Source organism: Cheilinus undulatus, linkage group 22 (assembly GCF_018320785.1).
Source record: "Cheilinus undulatus linkage group 22, ASM1832078v1, whole genome shotgun sequence".
In the NCBI taxonomy this organism is placed as follows: Eukaryota; Metazoa; Chordata; class Actinopteri; order Labriformes; family Labridae; genus Cheilinus; species Cheilinus undulatus.
This window is the reverse complement of record NC_054886.1, coordinates 2,673,900-2,694,925: the sequence shown is the minus strand read 5'-3', so window position 1 is coordinate 2,694,925 and position 21,026 is coordinate 2,673,900. Positions and strand designations below refer to the sequence as shown.

General features: G+C 39.3%; 1 pseudogene; it reads left to right on the top strand.

The window, feature by feature from the left end:
• LOC121504427 overlaps positions 1 to 20,789 on the top strand; it is a 46,327-nt pseudogene extending 25,538 nt beyond the window's left edge.
• Positions 20,790 to 21,026: the final 237 nt, after the last annotated feature.

The window sequence follows — 21,026 nt, the reverse complement described above, 5'->3', positions numbered from 1 at the left end:
TCTGTTGGTTATGGAAGAAGGAAAATCTTCTTATCATCTACTATTTGGTTATCATATGGTCTTGTCCATCACGTCTACTGTCAACCACCTGATGCGAGCCCTTGAACTTTGACCTTTTGTCTACACATTTGAAGTCAATGACAAAATTCATTTCTGTGTGCTCAAAAATGTGCTGGTATTTCAAGCTGAAATTAGTGACTGTGTCCTGCAGATGTAATTTTACAGCCCCTCGTCTCCTCTGAAGGTTAGAGTGATTTTCAGCTGGTCTGCTAACCGCCAAAGAAGTCCAGAGAAGAAGAAGAAGAAGGTAAACCTGATCTGTGCTAAACTAAAGTTAGTGGTTTGACTGTGTCACAGTTGTTTGTTTGTTCATCTTCTATGTTTAGTAGTGATTAGGGTGGACATGTGTCCGGACAGGCCGGAATTTAAATGCCTTGTCCGGCGCCGGACGCTTATTTGTCCTCTTTTTGGAGTCGCACCTGAATGTAACGCAGCATGTAGGGTTCGTTCGAAAAGTCCAAAAAATTACCTCTTAAGTCCTTTCCTATTCACTTTTCCTTAACCCCGACGAGAAACGTCACAGGGTCAAGGAAAGGTGTGAGTAAGAGGATAGGAAAGGAGAACTGTGGTGAGTAAGGAATCTGACTGCACTTTCTCTAGGCGGATGTTACGGATGTGACGCGTGTTTTTTGTGTAAAAACTACAATTTAACGTTGATGGACTACAAAATTCGCAACTTCCACTCGGTGTGTTCTCTGTGTTGTGTGCTGTGAACGCTAAAACGTCAGAGATATGAGCTCATGAAGATTTTTATATCCTAAAGTCTCTTCAGGAAGAGGAACCGTGAACATCCAGAACAGCAGAAACCTTTCTCTTAATCTGAACTTTCTACTAAGTCAATACAACGAGATGAATAATGTTCAAGTCCTTTTGTTTCATAACGATATTAAATACTTTTGCTTTATTCCCTACCTAATCATTTTTTCTTTAATTCTCTCGTCTCTGTTAAATTTATTACGGAGTCTACTCTGGTTTCATCTTCCTTTCAGCTCGTTCTGTGAAAAGCTCTATAAACTGCGTCTTCCCTGAGTAATTATGATGATAAATATAATAATCACAATATAGCAACATGTCGACTTTATCGCTTTAGTTGGTTGTGATTTACAAACTTAAAACGTTTACTTTAATATTTCAAAATAGCAAGACAAATACAGTTTAAAATACTGAGTGATCGGTTCACTGTTTAAATAAAATGGAAATGAGAAGAAATGAAATCCTGATCATAAGTTGAATGACAAAGTTTTCATGTCTGTAATATTTCTCTGTTCATCCCTACTGCCTTCTGTTTATCACTTGTATTATACGTTTGACTGAATTTTACGGTCTAAATCAGGGTTAGTTAAGTTATTCTAGTTATTCAAGTTATTCACCTGTTCTGATGAGCGGTCAACAGGTGCGTCACTTTAAATGAAGTTTACGCAAAGCATTGTGGGTCATCTTTTCATCTCTCTTGGTAAAGGATGGTCCAGTGTTTCCTAGGCTAAAGGAGATAATAAAGGAAACAATGAAGCTCCTTTCCTTACAATTTGGAGAATTCAAACAGTCCTTATCATGGCCGACACTTAAATACTTCCGGGTTGTTTCACTCAGTTAGGAACCTTCCTAAGCAAGATGGACTTTTCAAGCGCACCTTTATTATAAGGCTTGAGTCTTTTCCTTGAGTCTTAGTCCCGCCCACCAAAGACTCATGGAGAGACCGAGGAATCGACAGGGAAGACTGAAGCCATAAGACCGACGATTAACGGTCCATGGGACGTCCTTACCTCTGCAGCGTCACTTGAAGCGACGTCAGTTTATGATGACGGTGCCGGCTGATCATCAATCAGCTGATCATCAATCAGCTGATCATCAATCAGCTGTCAGCAGGCAGAAACAGCTGATTGTGTCTCCATAAATTAACAGAAGTCGGCATTTACAGGGATCAGAAAACCCCTGCATGAAGAGAAACCTGCAGTAAACATCAGAAGTTTTAAAGGCTCATGAACTGATGGGCTGGGATTTTAAAGTGTTTGAAATAAGCATTTACAGTGAAATACTGAGAATTTATTGAATTAAATTAATAATAAAAAGTGAATCAGTATAGAATTTATATTTGATTTGTTTTCTGATTCACCTTCAAACATCAAACATGTTAAAAGCTCATAAAATCAACAGAATCAAATACAAATCTTCCCTTTCCCCCAAAAAACCGAAATCATTTAGAGGATTTTTTCTACATTCGGTCTGTCATAACCTTGAATTAAGACAAAAGATAGTCATAGAAAATGATTAAATTATTCTGCCCACCTGATTTAGAACAATTTTAGCCCAATAATAGTCGTTAAAAGTACGACAATACAGAGACGTCTTTACAACAACATGAAAATTACATCTTTACACCTTTCACTTTTCTATTAAATCTAGACGTTGTTTAGATAGAGTGGAGACGTTTTTAATTTCATTGCAACTATTTTCTGATATAAAAAAAAATGCGGGCTCTTTCTACCTGCAAATGCTATATTACCAAATTATTAATTATCATAATTATTCGGTGTGAAGGTTGATCAAACCTGACGCTATCAGACTGATAGAAACTTTATTAATACTGCTATGATTTAAACCTGTTTCTTCTTAAAATCAGACAGACTGCTGCTGTCTGATTTTAATTCTCTTCATAATCTAATAAACAGAAATTTCTAAATAGACTATAACACTTAGAAAAAAATATTGGTAAAGACGTTTAAAAAACATCTCCACTCTGTCTAAACAACGTCTAGATTTAATAGAAAAGTAAACGGTTAAATGCTGTAAATTTCAGGTCGTTGAAAAGACGTCTCTATAAAGACCTCTCTATAAAGACGTGGCTGTAATATTGTCATTTTTTAACGACTATTATTGGGCTAAATTTGGACTAAATTAGACGGACAAAACATGGCTCACTTTCTGACGACTATCTTTTGTCTAAATTAAGGCTGTGATGGACTGAATGTAGAAAGAAAAACATCTAAATGCTGTCGGCGTTTGGTGGGAAAGGGCAGATTTATATCTGAATCTTTAGATTTTATGAGCTTTTAACATGTTTGATGTTTGAAGGTGAATCAGAAAACTAATCAAATATTAAACTACACTGATTCACTCTTTCTTATTGATTTTATTTATTCTCAATATTTCACTGTCAATGCTTATTTCAAACACTTATTTTAAATCCCAGCCCATCAGTTATTGAGCCTTTTAAACTTCTGATGTTTATATTCTGTTTAGAGTCCGTTGAGTCTGTTTATCGTCTGTAATAAACTCTGTTTCTCCTCCATTATTTATCTCTGCTGGTGCTGTAAAGTTTCACTGTGTAGCACCGTCCAATCAGAGAGAGATATCCAATAAGGGGGCGTGCCTCTGAGTAAAAAGTGTTCCGGGAAGCCTGCTCTGATGTGTCTTTCCTCATCGGTCTTCAAATCTCAGTCCTCGGTCTTATGGCTTGAGTCTTAAAACCCTGTAAGGGCTTTGGCACAGCCGTCAAGATGGCGGATCGGTAACTACTTCCGGTTCGAGCGAATCCGTAGGATCTGAGACCGATCTATAAGTGACTTGGGATCCGGCCACTGTCCATTGCTCTCTCTCTCTCTGAGCATCAGTCCGGTGTTTGTCTGTTAAATCAGTGTTCATTTCATCCACTAAAACTATGACTGAAAGATCATAGGAGGATTAAAGACAATGAAATGTCTGATTGAGTCTAAAAGTGTCTCTGAAACTTGATGATAAAATGAATATCCCTATCAGTAAAAATGAGGCTAAAGCATTAGTTAAAAGTCACATCATGAAAGTATGGCAACAAAGTTGGGATAATGGATATACTGGAAGGCACCTTTATGCAATACAGCAAGAAGTGGGTACAGCGAGGAGGAGGAGTAGAAGAACACATGAAGAAAATCTATGAAGAAGATTAAGAGTAGGACATCCAGGTTTAAACAAGACACTTGATAAAAAAGCATCTGACAGGACTATGTGAACAGTGCAGCCTTGTGGAATCAGTTGAACATGTTTTATTTCATTGTCAGAAGTTTGAAGATAAGCAAGAAATATTGAGGAGAGAAGTCAGGAAACTGGGAGTTGAGATGACACTTAAAAATCTTTGAACTGTGGGACAAAAATGTCTGTTCAAGAACCTTATTGAGACAGGTTTAATGTGAAGAATTTAGGATTGTTTTGTTTTAATTATTTTTTAATTTACAGTATTTAATTATTTTGTTTTATTATTGGTTGAACACTGGGCCAAACTCCAACACAGTAGGTGGCGGTATTGCACCTTTACGCTGAATGCCACCTGCCAATAAAACAAAAAGAGGCTGCCGGCTACACAAGGTTCAGGGCCAGGAAGAACCAACATCTCCAGCATTTAGGGAGGACTTTCTGGAGAGTGATGGTATCAGAGTGATGGAGCAGTTACTGCACACTCACACTGAACCGTCAGGACCGTGTCTGGGCTCTTTTGAGCCTAAAGTCCAGAACGTTTGACCATTGAGAGTACATTTGTTCCTGCTTGGAGACGGCATGCTTCACTGCCCCGGGACTAGGCCTGGGTTCAAAAGATCGATTCTCCGATTCAGATCGATTCTTTTCTTAAAAATTCAATATCGATCCATAAAATCCAAAGATCGATCTTTTAATAAGTGCCTTTTTTCCTCTCCTGTCGGCTCCTCGCAGAGCCTCAGACTCAGACGTCTCAGACTTACGTCACTCACACGGCCTGAAAGTTAATCAGCACTCGCTTCTAAAAACGTTTAGACTCAGATTCAAGGTTTAAATCTCACACCCAATCATCTAATTTTGGATATCTGGGTGTGTTATTAATACGAGCTGCATATCTGCATATATCCTCAGACGTAAACTTCCGCCAGTGCTGTGAGAGCAGCGGAGCTCTACAGGTGGAGCTGCTGCTACAGACCGGGCAGACTCACACACACACTAGTGATCGTCTGAGATGCTACGTTAAAGAGGAGCAAACCCCGACTGATTTGTGAAACCCCCGTATATGCCGCTCCATACAGTGTGCTTAATTTTACGACCCCTTATTCCTCTGTTTCACGTGCAAATTACGCACGGCCCCGCTGTACAGCAGGGAAATGACGGAGCGCTCAGTCATTGAGAAAACTATCAGTAACAAACTTGCATCTCATGTAGATTTTCTATCAAGTTAGCAAATGTACATTAGATGATAGATAACATGATGCATATTTCTATTTATAAGCGCTGTGGATCTTTAAATTAAAGAGCATAGATATGTGTCTATAGAACACACCTCAGACAGCAGACAGACAAACATTACTGCACCACACTGCACTATATCTGAAAATGTGACTATTACTACTAGTAATAGTTTTTAGTAAGATAATTAGTTAAAAATAATTGATCAAATTTACTTATTTTATTTTTTAACAAGACTTTCAACTTGGACTTGCAACAAGTGACTTATTTCTTAAACACTACAAAGACAGGCAAACTGAACAAAAAAAGAGGTAAAGTAATGATGAAAATACTTTTAGCTAAGGGTCAATTTTTGATGCAGACCCTGAAATTTTTAATAATGTGCCTAGTTGGAACATTCTTTGTACTATTTCCAACTAAAGTTCTCTGAGAATCTCTTAAATGTAGAAGCAACATAGGATTTTTTACTAAAATATCTCTACATGAATCAATATTGAATCGAATTGAATCAGGGCATTGAGAATCGGAATTCAATCGAATCGATTCAGGAAACCAGTGGCAATACCCAGCCCTACCTGGCACTGAAGGACGAGGCATGGGACAAGCAAATGAAGTAGCACAAGTGCGGGAACGTGAAATAAATTTAAATATAGGCCTGTTTTGGCTGTAAATATAGGCTTGTTTTGGCTGTAAATATAGGCCTGTTTTGGCTGTAAATATAGGCCTGTTTTGGCTGTAAATATAGGCTTGTTTTGGCTGTAAATATAGGCCTGTTTTGGCTGTAAATATAGGCTTGTTTTGGCTGTAAATATAGGCCTGTTTTGGCTGTAAGTATAGGCTTGTTTTGGCTGTAGATATAGGCTTGTTTTGGCTGTAGATATAGGCCTGTTTTGGCTGTAAGTATAGGCTTGTTTTGGCTGTAGATATAGGCTTGTTTTGGCTGTAAATATAGGCCTGTTTTGGCTGTAGATATAGGCCTGTTTTGGCTGTAAGTATAGGCTTGTTTTGGCTGTAGATATAGGCTTGTTTTGGCTGTAGATATAGGCCTGTTTTGGCTGTAAATATAGGCCTGTTTTGGCTGTAGATATAGGCTTGTTTTGGCTGTAAATATAGGCTTGTTTTGGCTGTAGATATAGGCTTGTTTTGGCTGTAAATATAGGCCTGTTTTGGCTGTAAATATAGGCCTGTTTTGGCTGTAAATATAGGCCTGTTTTGGCTGTAAATATAGGCTTGTTTTGGCTGTAAATATAGGCTTGTTTTGGCTGTAGATATAGGCTTGTTTTGGCTGTAAATATAGGCCTGTTTTGGCTGTAAATATAGGCCTGTTTTGGCTGTAAATATAGGCCTGTTTTGGCTGTAAATATAGGCCTGTTTTGGCTGTAAATATAGGCTTGTTTTGGCTGTAAATATAGGCCTGTTTTGGCTGTAAATATAGGCCTGTTTTGGCTGTAGATATAGGCCTGTTTTGGCTGTAAATATAGGCTTGTTTTGGCTGTAGATATAGGCCTGTTTTGGCTGTAAATATAGGCTTGTTTTGGCTGTAGATATAGGCTTGTTTTGGCTGTAGATATAGGCCTGTTTTGGCTGTAAATATAGGCCTGTTTTGGCTGTAAATATAGGCCTGTTTTCGCTGTAAATATAGGCTTGTTTTGGCTGTAGATATAGGCCTGTTTTGGCTGTAAATATAGGCCTGTTTTGGCTGTAGATATAGGCCTGTTTTGGCTGTAAGTATAGGCTTGTTTTGGCTGTAGATATAGGCTTGTTTTGGCTGTAGATATAGGCCTGTTTTGGCTGTAGATATAGGCCTGTTTTGGCTGTAAGTATAGGCTTGTTTTGGCTGTAGATATAGGCTTGTTTTGGCTGTAGATATAGGCCTGTTTTGGCTGTAAATATAGGCTTGTTTTGGCTGTAAATATAGGCCTGTTTTGGCTGTAAATATAGGCTTGTTTTGGCTGTAAATATAGGCTTGTTTTGGCTGTAAATATAGGCCTGTTTTGGCTGTAAATATAAGCCTGTTTTGGCTGTAGATATAGGCCTGTTTTGGCTGTAAGTATAGGCTTGTTTTGGCTGTAGATATAGGCTTGTTTTGGCTGTAGATATAGGCCTGTTTTGGCTGTAAATATAGGCTTGTTTTGGCTCTAAATATAGGCCTGTTTTGGCTGTAAATATAGGCTTGTTTTGGCTGTAAATATAGGCTTGTTTTGGCTGTAAATATAGGCCTGTTTTGGCTGTAAATATAGGCCTGTTTTGGCTGTAGAAATAGGCCTGTCTTGGCTGTAAATATAGGCCTGTTTTGGCTGTAGATATAGGCCTGTTTTGGCTGTAAATATAGGCTTGTTTTGGCTGTAGATATAGGCTTGTTTTGGCTGTAGATATAGGCCTGTTTTGGCTGTAAATATAGGCTTGTTTTGGCTGTAGATATAGGCTTGTTTTGGCTGTAAATATAGGCTTGTTTTGGCTGTAGATATAGGCTTGTTTTGGCTGTAGATATAGGCCTGTTTTGGCTGTAAATATAGGCCTGTTTTGGCTGTAAATATAGGCTTGTTTTGGCTGTAAATATAGGCTTGTTTTGGCTGTAAATATAGGCTTATTTTGGCTCTAAATATAGGCCTGTTTTGGCTGTAGATATAGGCCTGTTTTGGCTGTAAGTATAGGCTTGTTTTGGCTGTAGATATAGGCTTGTTTTGGCTGTAAGTATAGGCTTGTTTTGGCTGTAGATATAGGCTTGTTTTGGCTGTAGATATAGGCCTGTTTTGGCTGTAAATATAGGCTTGTTTTGGCTGTAAATATAGGCTTGTTTTGGCTGTAAATATAAGCTTGTTTTAGCTGTAAATATAGGCTTGTTTTGGCTGTAAATATAAGCTTGTTTTAGCTGTAAATATAGGCTTGTTTTAGCTGTAAATATAGGCCTGTTTTGGCTGTAAATATAGGCTTGTTTTGGCTGTAAATATAGGCTTGTTTTGGCTGTAAATATAGGCTTGTTTTGGCTGTAAATATAGGCTTGTTTTGGCTGTAAATATAGGCCTGTTTTGGCTGTAAATATAGGCTTGTTTTGGCTGTAAATATAGGCTTGTTTTGGCTGTAAATATAGGCCTGTTTTGGCTGTAAATATAGGCTTGTTTTGGCTGTAAATATAGGCTTGTTTTGGCTGTAAATATAGGCCTGTTTTGGCTGTAAATATAGGCTTGTTTTGGCTGTAAATATAGGCTTGTTTTGGCTGTAAATATAGGCTTGTTTTAGCTGTAAATATAGGCTTGTTTTGGCTGTAAATATAGGCTTGTTTTGGCTGTAAATATAGGCTTGTTTTGGCTGTAAATATAGGCTTGTTTTGGCTGTAAATATAGGCTTGTTTTGGCTGTAAATATAGGCTTGTTTTAGCTGTAAATATAGGCTTGTTTTGGCTGTAAATATAGGCTTGTTTTGGCTGTAAATATAGGCTTGTTTTGGCTGTAAATATAGGCTTGTTTTAGCTGTAAATATAGGCCTGTTTTGGCTGTAAATATAGGCTTGTTTTGGCTGTAAATATAGGCTTGTTTTGGCTGTAAATATAGACCTGTTTTGGCTGTAAATATTGGCTTGTTTTGGCTGTAAATATAGGCTTGTTTTGGCTGTAAATATAAGCTTGTTTTGGCTGTAAATATAAGCTTGTTTTGGCTGTAAATATAGGCTTGTTTTGGCTGTAAATATAAGCTTGTTTTGGCTGTAAATATAAGCTTGTTTTAGCTGTAAATATAGGCTTGTTTTGGCTGTAAATATAGGCTTGTTTTGGCTGTAAATATAGGCTTGTTTTGGCTGTAAATATAGGCTTGTTTTGGCTGTAAATATAGGCTTGTTTTGGCTGTAAATATAGGCTTGTTTTGGCTGTAAATATAGGCTTGTTTTGGCTGTAAATATAGGCTTGTTTTGGCTGTAAATATAGGCTTGTTTTGGCTGTAAATATAGGCTTGTTTTGGCTGTAAATATAGGCTTGTTTTGGCTGTAAATATAGGCTTGTTTTAGCTGTAAATATAGGCTTGTTTTGGCTGTAAATATAAGCTTGTTTTGGCTGTAAATATAAGCTTGTTTTAGCTGTAAATATAAGCTTGTTTTGGCTGTAAATATAAGCTTGTTTTAGCTGTAAATATAGGCTTGTTTTGGCTGTAAATATAAGCTTGTTTTGGCTGTAAATATAGGCTTGTTTTGGCTGTAAATATAAGCTTGTTTTGGCTGTAAATATAGGCTTGTTTTGGCTGTAAATATAGGCTTGTTTTGGCTGTAAATATAAGCTTGTTTTGGCTGTAAATATAGGCCTGTTTTGGCTGTAGAAATAGGCCTGTTTTGGCTGTAAATATAGGCCTGTTGTGCCTGTAAATATAGGCCTGTTAGCATGAGTCATGCCAGGTGTTATTTTTCAGCCCACCTCCTCTCTGAGATAAAAACTACTGTTCCTTTCTTTCTGAATGGAGCCACCACTATGACACCTTTCTAGAAGTTTGTAAGAATGAGGCAGCGGGCTTCTGCAGACCGTGGACACTTTAGGAGCTGCTGTCTGATAATGTGTCTCTGTTTGTCCTCAGCTCAGTGCTGAGACCAGACACTTGTGGAGAGGAACGCCGTCCATCATTGAATCTGACTTCAGGGCAGCTGTCTGAGGAAGAAAGATGACTCCCCCACTCAAGGTAGGAATGAATTTACACTCAGCACATTTAAAGTTTGACTTTTTCCTTTCTGACAATGTGATGGAGTTGAGCAGCTGATTTTCTGGCTCCAGTGAGAAAGGTTTGGATGTCCTGGAAGGTTAGACATAGTTATTTATTGTAGTTTCCTCTAACTGTAACTGAGCTTTTGTCTTGTAGTAGTTTAGTAGTCCAGTCTTCTACAGTTGTTTTAGGGTGCTTTCACACTAGGGGCCCGGTCCCGGATCCGAGTGCACTTGAGCCCAAAGTCCGGTACATTTTGGTAGTGTGAATACAAATGCAGGCCCACTTGGGGAGGTGGTCTCGGGCGCAATTCAAGTGGACTCTGGCACGGTTCGGATGAAATGTAAATGCAACCGCGCTCGGATACGTGACAGAGCGTTGTATCAGCTTAATGACATCATCCTTACAGCTAAACTTCTTTAAACAGCGTGGCAGTTTGTTCACATTTTTCCTCCAGAAAGGGCAGAAATCATGAAAATCCAGTCAATAAACGGTCTGTTGTGACTCACCTTACAGATGAACACTGGCTGGAGTCAGTGAGAGGATGTGCAAAGGCAATAAAAGTCTCCTGTCACCTCAAAAGCCGATGTATCTGTGCAGCGCGAGCCCATTTAATCCTCTAAGCTGCACATAGATGTGCAAATACGAAGACTGAAGTTGCTGGTATCTTAAAAGTGATTTTAATCATCCATGGATGTAGGATGGGCTTTTTGCCAGGTCAAAACAAAAACAATCTTCTTCTTCTTTCTCCTCCTTTGCAGGGTTGTAAACCAGCTACGTGCATACCGCCACCTGCTGTTTCAGAGCAAGTAAATACATAAGTGTGCCAGGTAGTGTTGTCAAGATACCAACATTTTGGAATCGATACCGGTACCAACATGTATTTCGATACTTTTCGATACTTTTCCAAATAAAAAGAGAACACAAAAAATGTCATTATTGACTTTATTTTTCCAGAAAATCTTAGAACTATAACTATGCATAAGTAAATGAAATAAAGTACCACAAAGGCAGGCTTTTCTAATGCATCATGCATGTGTGCATTTACAGCTCAGGAAAAAAAATTAAGGGACCACTTTAAATTTATCGTAAATCAGCATGTCTACATGTATGGCAAAAAGTTTAAAAATCACTGTGAGAATATAAATATAATATAATAATATAAAATAAAATAATATAAATAGGCTATTTAACCCTCTGGGCCCTGAGCCATTTTTGACAAATTTCTCTCGCCTGGTTTCATGTTTTGGGGACAAAAAAGTGAAAAAAGTAACATTCTGTGACCACAGGTTTTCAAGATATTTACATAAATACAAAAAATGTCCATGCGTTTTTTTGCAGTGACAGATACTCCAGTGCTTGCACCCTGTTCATGTTTTTGTGTTTGCCATCATTGAACGCCTTTTTCTTTCTCTGTAATGCCCTATCTGCTCTGTAGTCCATCTCCAAATGGAAGTCGAAGTGTTTGGGCAGGCGCAGTTACAGACAGGATGACATGAGAGAAGCACCACCTTCTGATTGGTTGAAAATCCTCCCAAGATGCTTTGCATGACAAAATGACCTCACTGTCCAAAACAAAGATGGCGGCACCCGCGAAAGATAATCAAAACACAATCGAAAATGGATTAAAAATGGGTAAAACAGCATTTATAATCAGCTCCAATGCAGTGGATTTAATCTTTAAAGACCCTGAAAAGTCACCGAAGTTCCAGGCTTGTTAGAACGGCGTCCTTGAGAGCTACAAGGACGTCCAAGGTAGCAAATGAACGGCAAAACCATCAGCTTTCATGGGAAAAAAATGGTGAGCGACTGTCACGTATGGTTCAAAAGTTATTAATGTTTTTAAAAATAATAATTACAATGCGGTGACATCACGCGGCAACGTTAAAAAAAAAGTACCGGACTCATCCAAGTATAGTACCGTTTTAAATGCCTCAGTACCCCGGTACCAATTTAGTACCGGTATACCGAACAAGCCTAGTGCCAGGGTACAGTTCGATATCGCTAGTGTGAAAGCATGCTTAGGGAGGGGGGGGAATCGCGGTGCGGTTTGAATCAAATGGGCCTAATGTGAAAGCGCCCTTAATTCCAAAAACAAACATTTTCATGTTACTATGCCAACTGATCTCAGGAAAATGAAATCTGTGGATGTTTTGGTCATGAAGGAAAAAAATGTGAATCAGTTTTTTACCTATATCACTGACTCCTACCAGGAGGCCATTTTTGTTGCAGTGGTATTAACAAGTGTATCAGTTTGATATTGAAAACACTGCTATTGTGACAACTCTCCTCCGCAGTAATGCAAATAGTCCATGGGCCAGACCCCAAAATTTGAGGTATCGGTACCACTCAAGGTGGCAAAGGTTTGCAATAATTTTTGAAAAGGTCCATGTCTCTAGTTTATATTTTGGTGTGATAACCTTTGCTCAGTGGTAGCTGAGTCATAGTTATCAGCTGATGAAGTCATCTACCTCTTACTGAAAATTGCCATTTTGATGCTGGTGTATATTCTGCTTTAGGTTCATGTTAAGGACATTTGTCAATGTTTTGTGATATTGTGTTTGGTATCATTTTAAAGGGGACACTCTAAGCTTTCATTTAAACACAATTTTAATTCTTTCTGACAAATAATGAGGTAACAGCAGCTTTTCAAACAGTCATTGATACACATTTTTTTCACAATTTTCGCCTAAATTGTTTTCTATCTTTTAGCTCTGTGACAACTAGGAACATCATGGACACAAAACTCAGACACTGGACTATTCACATGGATATAAGGATTCAGGAAATGCATCTTACAACCATATTATTTCATTGTGAGCTGTTATTGTGAGCCATAAAGTGGACCAATACCAGGCGCAATTCTCACAAATATCTGCTCCTAGTCCAGGTAGATGGTGATTGGTATGTGAGACAGCTGAGAGAAATCAGTGTCATTTGTACCAGTATACTTTGGTTTGGGTAATTTTGTATTTTAAAAACAAAATGTATTTTCCTTGTTTCATAAAAAACTGAAAATAACAAAAAATAAAACAATAAACAGAGAATTATTGTATTAACATAAAGAATAATTCACTAAGTCCCACAGTGATTCTGTAAGGACACATTACTCTCAGTATTTCTGTTTGAACATTCATTTTCTGATTGTTTCTTGTTAGAGAAGTGTGTCTGACTGCTAGCAGTAGCAGCTGAGGGAATCAGAATCAGTTTATATGGTCAGGTGTGTGAACACAAACAAGTGATGTGACTCTGGTTTACACTGTTCTCAGTGTTCAACATCCAAATAGACAAACAGCAGGACAAGATGGAATAATTACTGACTATTTAAGTTGTCATTTTACCATCAGTATATATTTTTATTCTAAGAGTTAAGATAATTACTGTAATTAATTGTCCAAGCCAGTTTTTCAATTGTTCATGTTACTGGAAAGCGGTGCTCTACCTGAGAGACCTACCTGTGTTTATGACAGCACGCCCAAAGGCTGTTGAGGCAGTAGTATTTATATCAAGGTTTGCATGTTTTACTGATAATTACTAGAAAGATTGGACATAAAGCAGAGTGACTGCAAGAAAAAAAAATGGAATCCAGTACCATGGAATTAGAGGAATTAATGGAGAGGGAAATAAGAATTTATTGAACTACAATTCAGTCAGGAATCCTCTTGTCATACATTTTCCATTTTATTGCAGAATGGAAATACGGTTCCATCAGTAGAGAAGGCTCTGCTGAAAAAATGCTCCATGTGTTCATCAAGCAGCATGCTTGAACTTTCCAGGGAACATGGCAAGAAACCTCCATATGGATAGATACATTTATGTTAATGCATTAAATTATTTAAAGAGCAATGAATCCATAGTAGCATGTTTATGCTATAAAGGAAGAGGCTGGGGTGGAGGAGGTTAAGTTTTACCAGCAGCAGTGTGGTGCATCAGCATCAATGCAAACAGGAATTAACGGAAAGTACGTCATATCTAACCCTTTTTGACCTACCATAGAACGCAAAAACAAAAATAAAATGAAACTGTGCTCAATTTGCAAAAAGACAGCATGTTTATAATAACTAAACTATTTACAGTAGTGCAATCAAATCTCTAAGTGTGCCAGAGACTTTTGAGCATACATGTGTTTGCAGAAGGCCATGATGAAACAATAACAAGTGCAACTTGTGACCTGCAAGAAAACAACTTGATAGGTTCGTGCAGACAAAATGTCATCATTCGCCATCATATACATGTAAAGTAGGAGGTGTTGAAAAAGGCAGCGGTCGGAAATATATTCTAGCATATTGTTTTAGATGTGTGTCCTTTTAACTACATTTCTGCAAAAGAAAGAAGGATATTTCTGAAAGGAAACAGTACTGTGGGACACACTGAATGTCTGATATGACATTGCAACTCCTCTGGTTTTACATGCAAAAAGAATTACTGCTCTGTCTCATTTAGTTGCAATTCTAACCGCAGTTAAAGACAGATATGCAATGGGAGCACCAGTGCTCCAGCAGGTCTTAAAGGACTCCACACAATATTGAGTGTAGAGAAAGAACTGAGATTGGCTGGGAGGGGAGAATTGGGATTAGTTGGTCATCAGATGATCTCAGCTGGGCGTATGAGTACCGTGTCCAGCATGAACTAGGCTTTTAGTTCACTCTGATCTAGAGTTTAATTATGAAAGTTAATGCTGGTTAGAAAAACAACAACAGATAAAATGCAGAGAAGATGGTGAGATTTGATTTGAAGATCAAAAGAAAAAATGGCTTATATTAAAACCTCAGCAAATAAAACAGGCACTCCTCAAAAGTGCAGAGTCAGTGTGGATGCTGAGAGCCAGTTACTTTTCAACACAAACATGCTAGCTGTGTCTTCTGAAGCACTGGCTAATAGGCAGGACGTCATGTACTACTGACCACTAACAGCTGGTCAGTGCTGGTCTGACTATAGCAATAAATGGCAAGTGAGATTGAAGACTGGGTCACTGCAAGCAGTGGTAAAATATCTTGAACCAAGTATTCCCACAGCAGGGAGAGGAGAGCTCCCAGCCAACCAATCAAACTTAGATTGTTTAAATATGGTTTTCTACAGTTGGTCAATTTAAGGCTAAAATGGAATATTTTCAGATATTTTTTAAATATGGCATGAAATGGGATGGATTAGTGGGGCAGTCTGAGCATTTGGGAGACATTGCTAGACTCTGCTATGAGCTGTGCCTGGACTCCCTCTTGCTGTGGATGATGAACCTAAGTACTTTGAGATTAAATCATTTTTTGCATCAAAGGAATGATCATCGCTGAATGTTTAGTGTGGTTAAAAATGATTGAACATGGCCACCAGTGAACACAACCACTGATGAAGTCCATCATACTATTCATCCACAGCCACATGGAGGCTTTCTCTGCAGCCTCCTTTGTGGATGGTTGTTCTCCTCAGTGACCCCAGTGCTCTGCAGGATGTAGACTCTGTGAACAGAGTGGTCTGGGAAGCTCTGCTGCCCTCTTAGTGGATGGTTGTTCTCCTCAGTGCCCCCAGTGCTCTGCAGGATGTAGACTCTGTAGACTGTGGCTTGGAAAGCTCTGCAGCCTTCTTCCACTGAGTGGTTCAGTCCTTTCCACATGATTCCAGCAATCCTCCAGGAATCCCCAGTACTGAGGGCATAGTCAAATTTATTGGGACAAGCTGTCCTCAGACAAAATGCCAATAAAGTTGCTGCAATATGTGCTGAACACTGATAATCCCCTGGCATGATGAGTGATGAGACCTCAGCAACTTCCTTCAGCACATGGCCATGGCAGAAATGATAGCAGCAATCCCTCAGGGCTTTCAGGTAGCTGCTCAGGGTGAACTCTGTGTCTCTTTCTCCAAGCAGAGCAGATAACACCATGTACTGGACTTGCCTAAAAAATCTGGAGGATTGCTGGGCTAGTAAGAATTGTCATTAAGAGCTTGGATTATTGGAGTATTATGCTCTATGGGCAGATGCCATTCCATGTGAGCCTGCGCTGCATTGTACTCTCCCATCTCATCCAAGCCACATGAAGCTTCATGTTTTCCATCCTGATGTTCTTGTTCTGCTGTCCTGCTGCTCTGACCTCTTCCTGGACAAACAATGTTCTCCCATTTCCCCCATTTTATCTTACTGGGGTATCAGAGAAGTACTCACACCTGATCATTGACCACTGCCACTAACCCAACCATAGCCTTGTGCCTCATCCTTGCCGTTCCAGTCTCCAGACACCACTCCATTTTAAGCTTGTGTGAATTCCAGTACCAGGAAATTAGACTTTGGGGTTTTTGGAATCTCTGTATTGCCTCTGTGGTGTGGGATGACCTTGGACTCTCCCATGTGGCTGTGAACAGGATACTACCAGGATGTTAGTCTTCCCTCAGAAAGACACAGTGCTCATGCTTCATGGGAAAGCTAGCCACCTGTGGAGGTATATTCTGAGCTTTCCCTCCATCATATCTACTTATTTGATAGGTACATCATCAACTATCAGCCAAAGGATCTGGGGCAGGATGCCATATTAGTATATAGGGCTGGACAATTATTTGCAAATTAGATTAAATCGCAATATAACCTGCTGCAATTTTCAAATCATAGAAAGTGCCATATTCCTTTAACCTGAAATTTGTGTCAGAATACCAGTTTAAAAACCTTTTTTTGCAGCAGAGACGCTATGCATTACATATCATGCAATCATTCTAGTGGCATATTTTTTAGAAAAGTTTACCAAAAAATCCTATTTTTCTAATTTTTGTATGTTTTTCTTGTTAAATATGGGCATTATGTAAAAATGATCTTTCCCTTTAATACAACAGTTCATATCCTATTTGCAAAATGAGACAAAATCATCACAATTAGATATTTTTTCAAAGTTGTTTAGCCCTAGTTTAATCTAATATTGTGTTGTTTATAGTTTAGAATGAATTATTGATCGTTTTTGTTGGAAAATACATGACTTGAGGAACTTAAATAATCGCAAATTCATTGCCAATCACAATATTGGGTAAAAAACAAATCGCAATTAGATTATTTTCTCAAATTGTTTAGCCCTATTAGTATATCCACAACTTCAGATTGCTGGTCAGTCCTGACCTGTGCCCGTTGCTGAGCCAAGTCTCCAGATCCTCCATGGATGTCTGAATGGTGGCTGCATCTTTGAGGCTGTGGCCAAAAAGTTTAACTGAACTGTTGAATGGCTTGTCATTGATGGATGGGATTTTGGGGACATTGCCAGATTTCAGACATTTTGGTCATAAGCCAAAATTAGTTATTGAACTTCTGCACTGCACTCCTCATCAGACAAATATAACAACAAAATACTGATGTTAAAATGGTGACTTAAATAGTCAGTAATTATTCCTTGTTGATAAATTTGTCTATTCAGATTTTGACCACTGAGAACAGTTTGCATTGGTATATGGTATGCACACCCAATTTAGTATTCTTTACATGGGATCTTAGTAAATCAGGCCCTTGGATTACGCTGGGAGTGTTCATGTTAAATGCTCTGCAGATTGTTAAAAATAAAGTTATTCATACTGTACTGATGTGGACATGTTGGTGGTGCTAACTTTCACTCCTCCATTCTCTCAGGTAGAGCACCGCTTTCCAGTAACATGAACAATTAAAAAACTGGCTTGGACAATTAATTACAGTAATTATCTTAACTCTTAGAGTAACAATATATACTGATGGTAAAATGACAACTTAAATAGTCAGTAATTATTCCATCTTGTCCTTCTGTTTGTCTATTTGGATGTTGAACACTGAGAACAGTGTAAACCAGAGTCACATCACTTGTTTGTGTTGACATGTCCTTAACATGAGCCGAAAGCAGAATATGCACCAGCATCAAAATGGCAATTTTCAGTAGGGGGTGGATGACTTCATCAGCTGATAACTATGACTCAGCTACCACTGAGGAAAGGTTATCACACCAAAATATAAACTAGAGACATGGACCTTTCCAAGATTTATCGCAAACCTTTGCCACCTTGAGTGGTACCGATACCTCAAATTTTGGGGTCTGGCCCATGGACTAAAAGCCGTCAGCCGAAGATCTCCACCATGACTGTTTTCTTTTCTGCTTCTTGTTGTTCCAGAAACGGAGGGGCACGCCTCGTAGTCATGACTGTCAGCAATGTGGTAAAGGCTTCTCTTGTTCATCAAATTTAAAGAAGCATATGGGAGTTCACACTGGAGAGAAACCATACAGCTGTGAGCAATGTGGTAAGGCCTTCTCTGAAGCAAAAACTCTAAGGATGCATCAGCGTATCCACACTGGAGAGAAGCCGTACAGCTGTGAGATCTGTGGGAAAGCTTTCACAAATTCATCTGCATTGAGATGTCACAAACGCACTCACACCAGAGAGAAACCATACAAATGTGAGGACTGTGGTAAAAGCTTCCGTCAGTTGGGTCACTTCGGGACTCACAGAAACATCCACACGAGAATTACACTACCCTTGTCTGGATTGTGGGAAAGTCTTCAGTCATCAAAGTACTTTAACGAAACATGAGTGTATTCATACTGGAGAGAAACCGTACAGCTGTGAGCAATGTGGTATGGCCTTCTCTCAATTAAGTACTCAAAGGAACCATCAGCGTCGCCACACTGGAGAAAAGCCGTTCAAATGTGATCAGTGTGAGAAAGCTTTCTCAAAGTTGGCAACCCTCAGCGTACACCGCCGCATTCATACTGGAGAGAAACCCTTCAGCTGTGAGCAGTGTGGGAAAGCATTTTCAACTCAAGGTAATCTAAAAAACTCACATTCCTGTGCACACTGGAGAGAAACCCTTCAGCTGTGATCAGTGTGGGAAAAGCTTCAGTCATAAACACTACTTAACAGTTCACCAGCACATCCACACCAGAGAGAAACCCTTCAGCTGTGATCAGTGTGGGAAAAGCTTCAGGCATAAGAACACCTTTATATGCCACCAGCAGATCCACACTGGAGAGAAACCACACAAATGTAGATACTGTGAGAAAGCCTTCAGAAGTCAACAGGACTGCATCACACATGAACGCGTCCACACTGGTCTGAAACCATACGTCTGCTCCACATTCTTACAAGGAATAAGCTAAACCTAATTAGTAAATGTCTGATATAAACACAAATCTAATCACGTTCATCCCTATTATTCACAGTTTACATCAACCAATCACAGCCCGTGAAAGCATGAGTCACGCCAGGTGTTATTTTTGAGCCCACCTCCTCTCTGAGATAAAAACTACTGTTCCTTTCTTTCTGAATGGAGCCGCCACTATGACGCCTTTCTAGAAGTTTGTAAGAATGAGGCAGCGGGCTTCTGCAGACCGTGGACACTTGAGGAGCTGCTGTCTGATAATGTGTCTCTGTTTGTCCTCAGCTCAGTGCTGAGACCAGACACTTGTGGAGAGGAACGCCGTCCATCATTGAATCTGACTTCAGGGCAGCTGTCTGAGGAAGAAAGATGACTCCCCCTCTCAAGGTAGGAATGAATTTACACTCAACACATTTAAAGTTTGACTTTTTCCTTTCTGACAATGTGATGGAGTTGAGCAGCTGATTTTCTGGCTCCAGTGAGAAAGGTTTGGATGTCCTGGAAGGTTAGACATAGTTATTTGGTGTAGTTTCCTCTAACTGTAACTGAGCTCCTGTCTTGTAGTAGTCTAGTAGTCCAGTCTTCTACAGTTGTTTGAATTCCAAAAAACAAACATTTTCATGTTACTATGCCAACTGACCTCAGGAAAATGAAATCTGTGGATGTTTTGGTCATGAAAAAAATGTGAATCAGTTTTTTATCCATATCACTGACTCCTACCAGGAGGCCATTTTTGTTGCAGTGGTATTGAAAAGTGTATCAGTTTGACATTGAAAACACTGCTATTGTGACAACTCTCCTCCACAGTAATGCAAAGCTGTCAGCAGAAGATCTCCACCATTTTCTGCTTCTTGTCGTTCTAGAAACGGAGGGGCAGCCTCGTAGTCATGACTGTCAGCAGTGTGGTAAAGAGTTCTCTTCTTCATCAGATTTAAAGAGGCATATGCGAGTTCACACTGGAGAGAAACCATACAGTTGTGAGATCTGTGGGAAAGCTTTCACACATTCATTTTCATTGAAGAATCATATACACACTCACACCGGAGAGGAACCATACAAATGCGTGGACTGTGGTAAAAGTTTCAGTCAGTTAGATCCCTTTAAGACTCACAGAAACATCCACACCAGAGAATTACACTACCCTTGTCAGGATTGTGGAAAATTCTTTACTGATCAAAGTGCTTTTAAGCATCATGAGCATATTCATGAGTAGATACTGTGGAAAGAAGTTCACAGCAATAGGATCATGTAAAACCCATGAGCGCACCCACACTGGAGAGAAACCATACAGCTGTGAGCAATGTGGTATGGCCTTCTCTCAAGTAAGTCATCTAAAGACCCATCAGCATCGCCACACTGGAGAGAAACCCTTCAGCTGTGACCAATGTGGGAAAACCTTCAGAAATAAAACCAACTTAACAGTCCACCAGCAGATCCACACTGGAGAGAAACCACACAAATGTAGACACTGTGAGAAAGCCTTCAAAAGTCAACAGGAATGCATCACACATGAACGCGTCCACACCGGTCTGAAACCATACGTCTGTGGGGAGTGTGGGAAGAGTTTTGGTAGGTCATCTTCACTTGGCAGACATAAACTCACCCATGCTGGAGTCAGAGAGTACCAGTGTGAGCGCTGTGACAAAAGGTTTGTTTCAGCTTACAGTCTTGGGAAGCATCTGCGTATCCACACTGGACACAGGCCGTACTGGTGTGTTGGTTGTGAGAAAAGCTTCACATGGAGCTCTGAGGTGAAAACACACAAATGTGTGAAAAAAGAGAGCTAGGGGGCGCTCGTGAGCAGCAACATTTAAAGATGTAGGTTTATGAGCTCTGCATGGATTAAAATTTAAATATTGTTTTTCGCTCTCACTCAGTCTAAAAGTCAAAAAAGGACATACTTCAATGTGTTTGTAGTCGTATAATTAAAAAAAAATAAACGTCTGCTGAACTGTCTGGTGAGTTAAATTGCCTCGTTAATGGGGACACTTGGACAATGCTACATGTTGATAGAGACTCAGTGA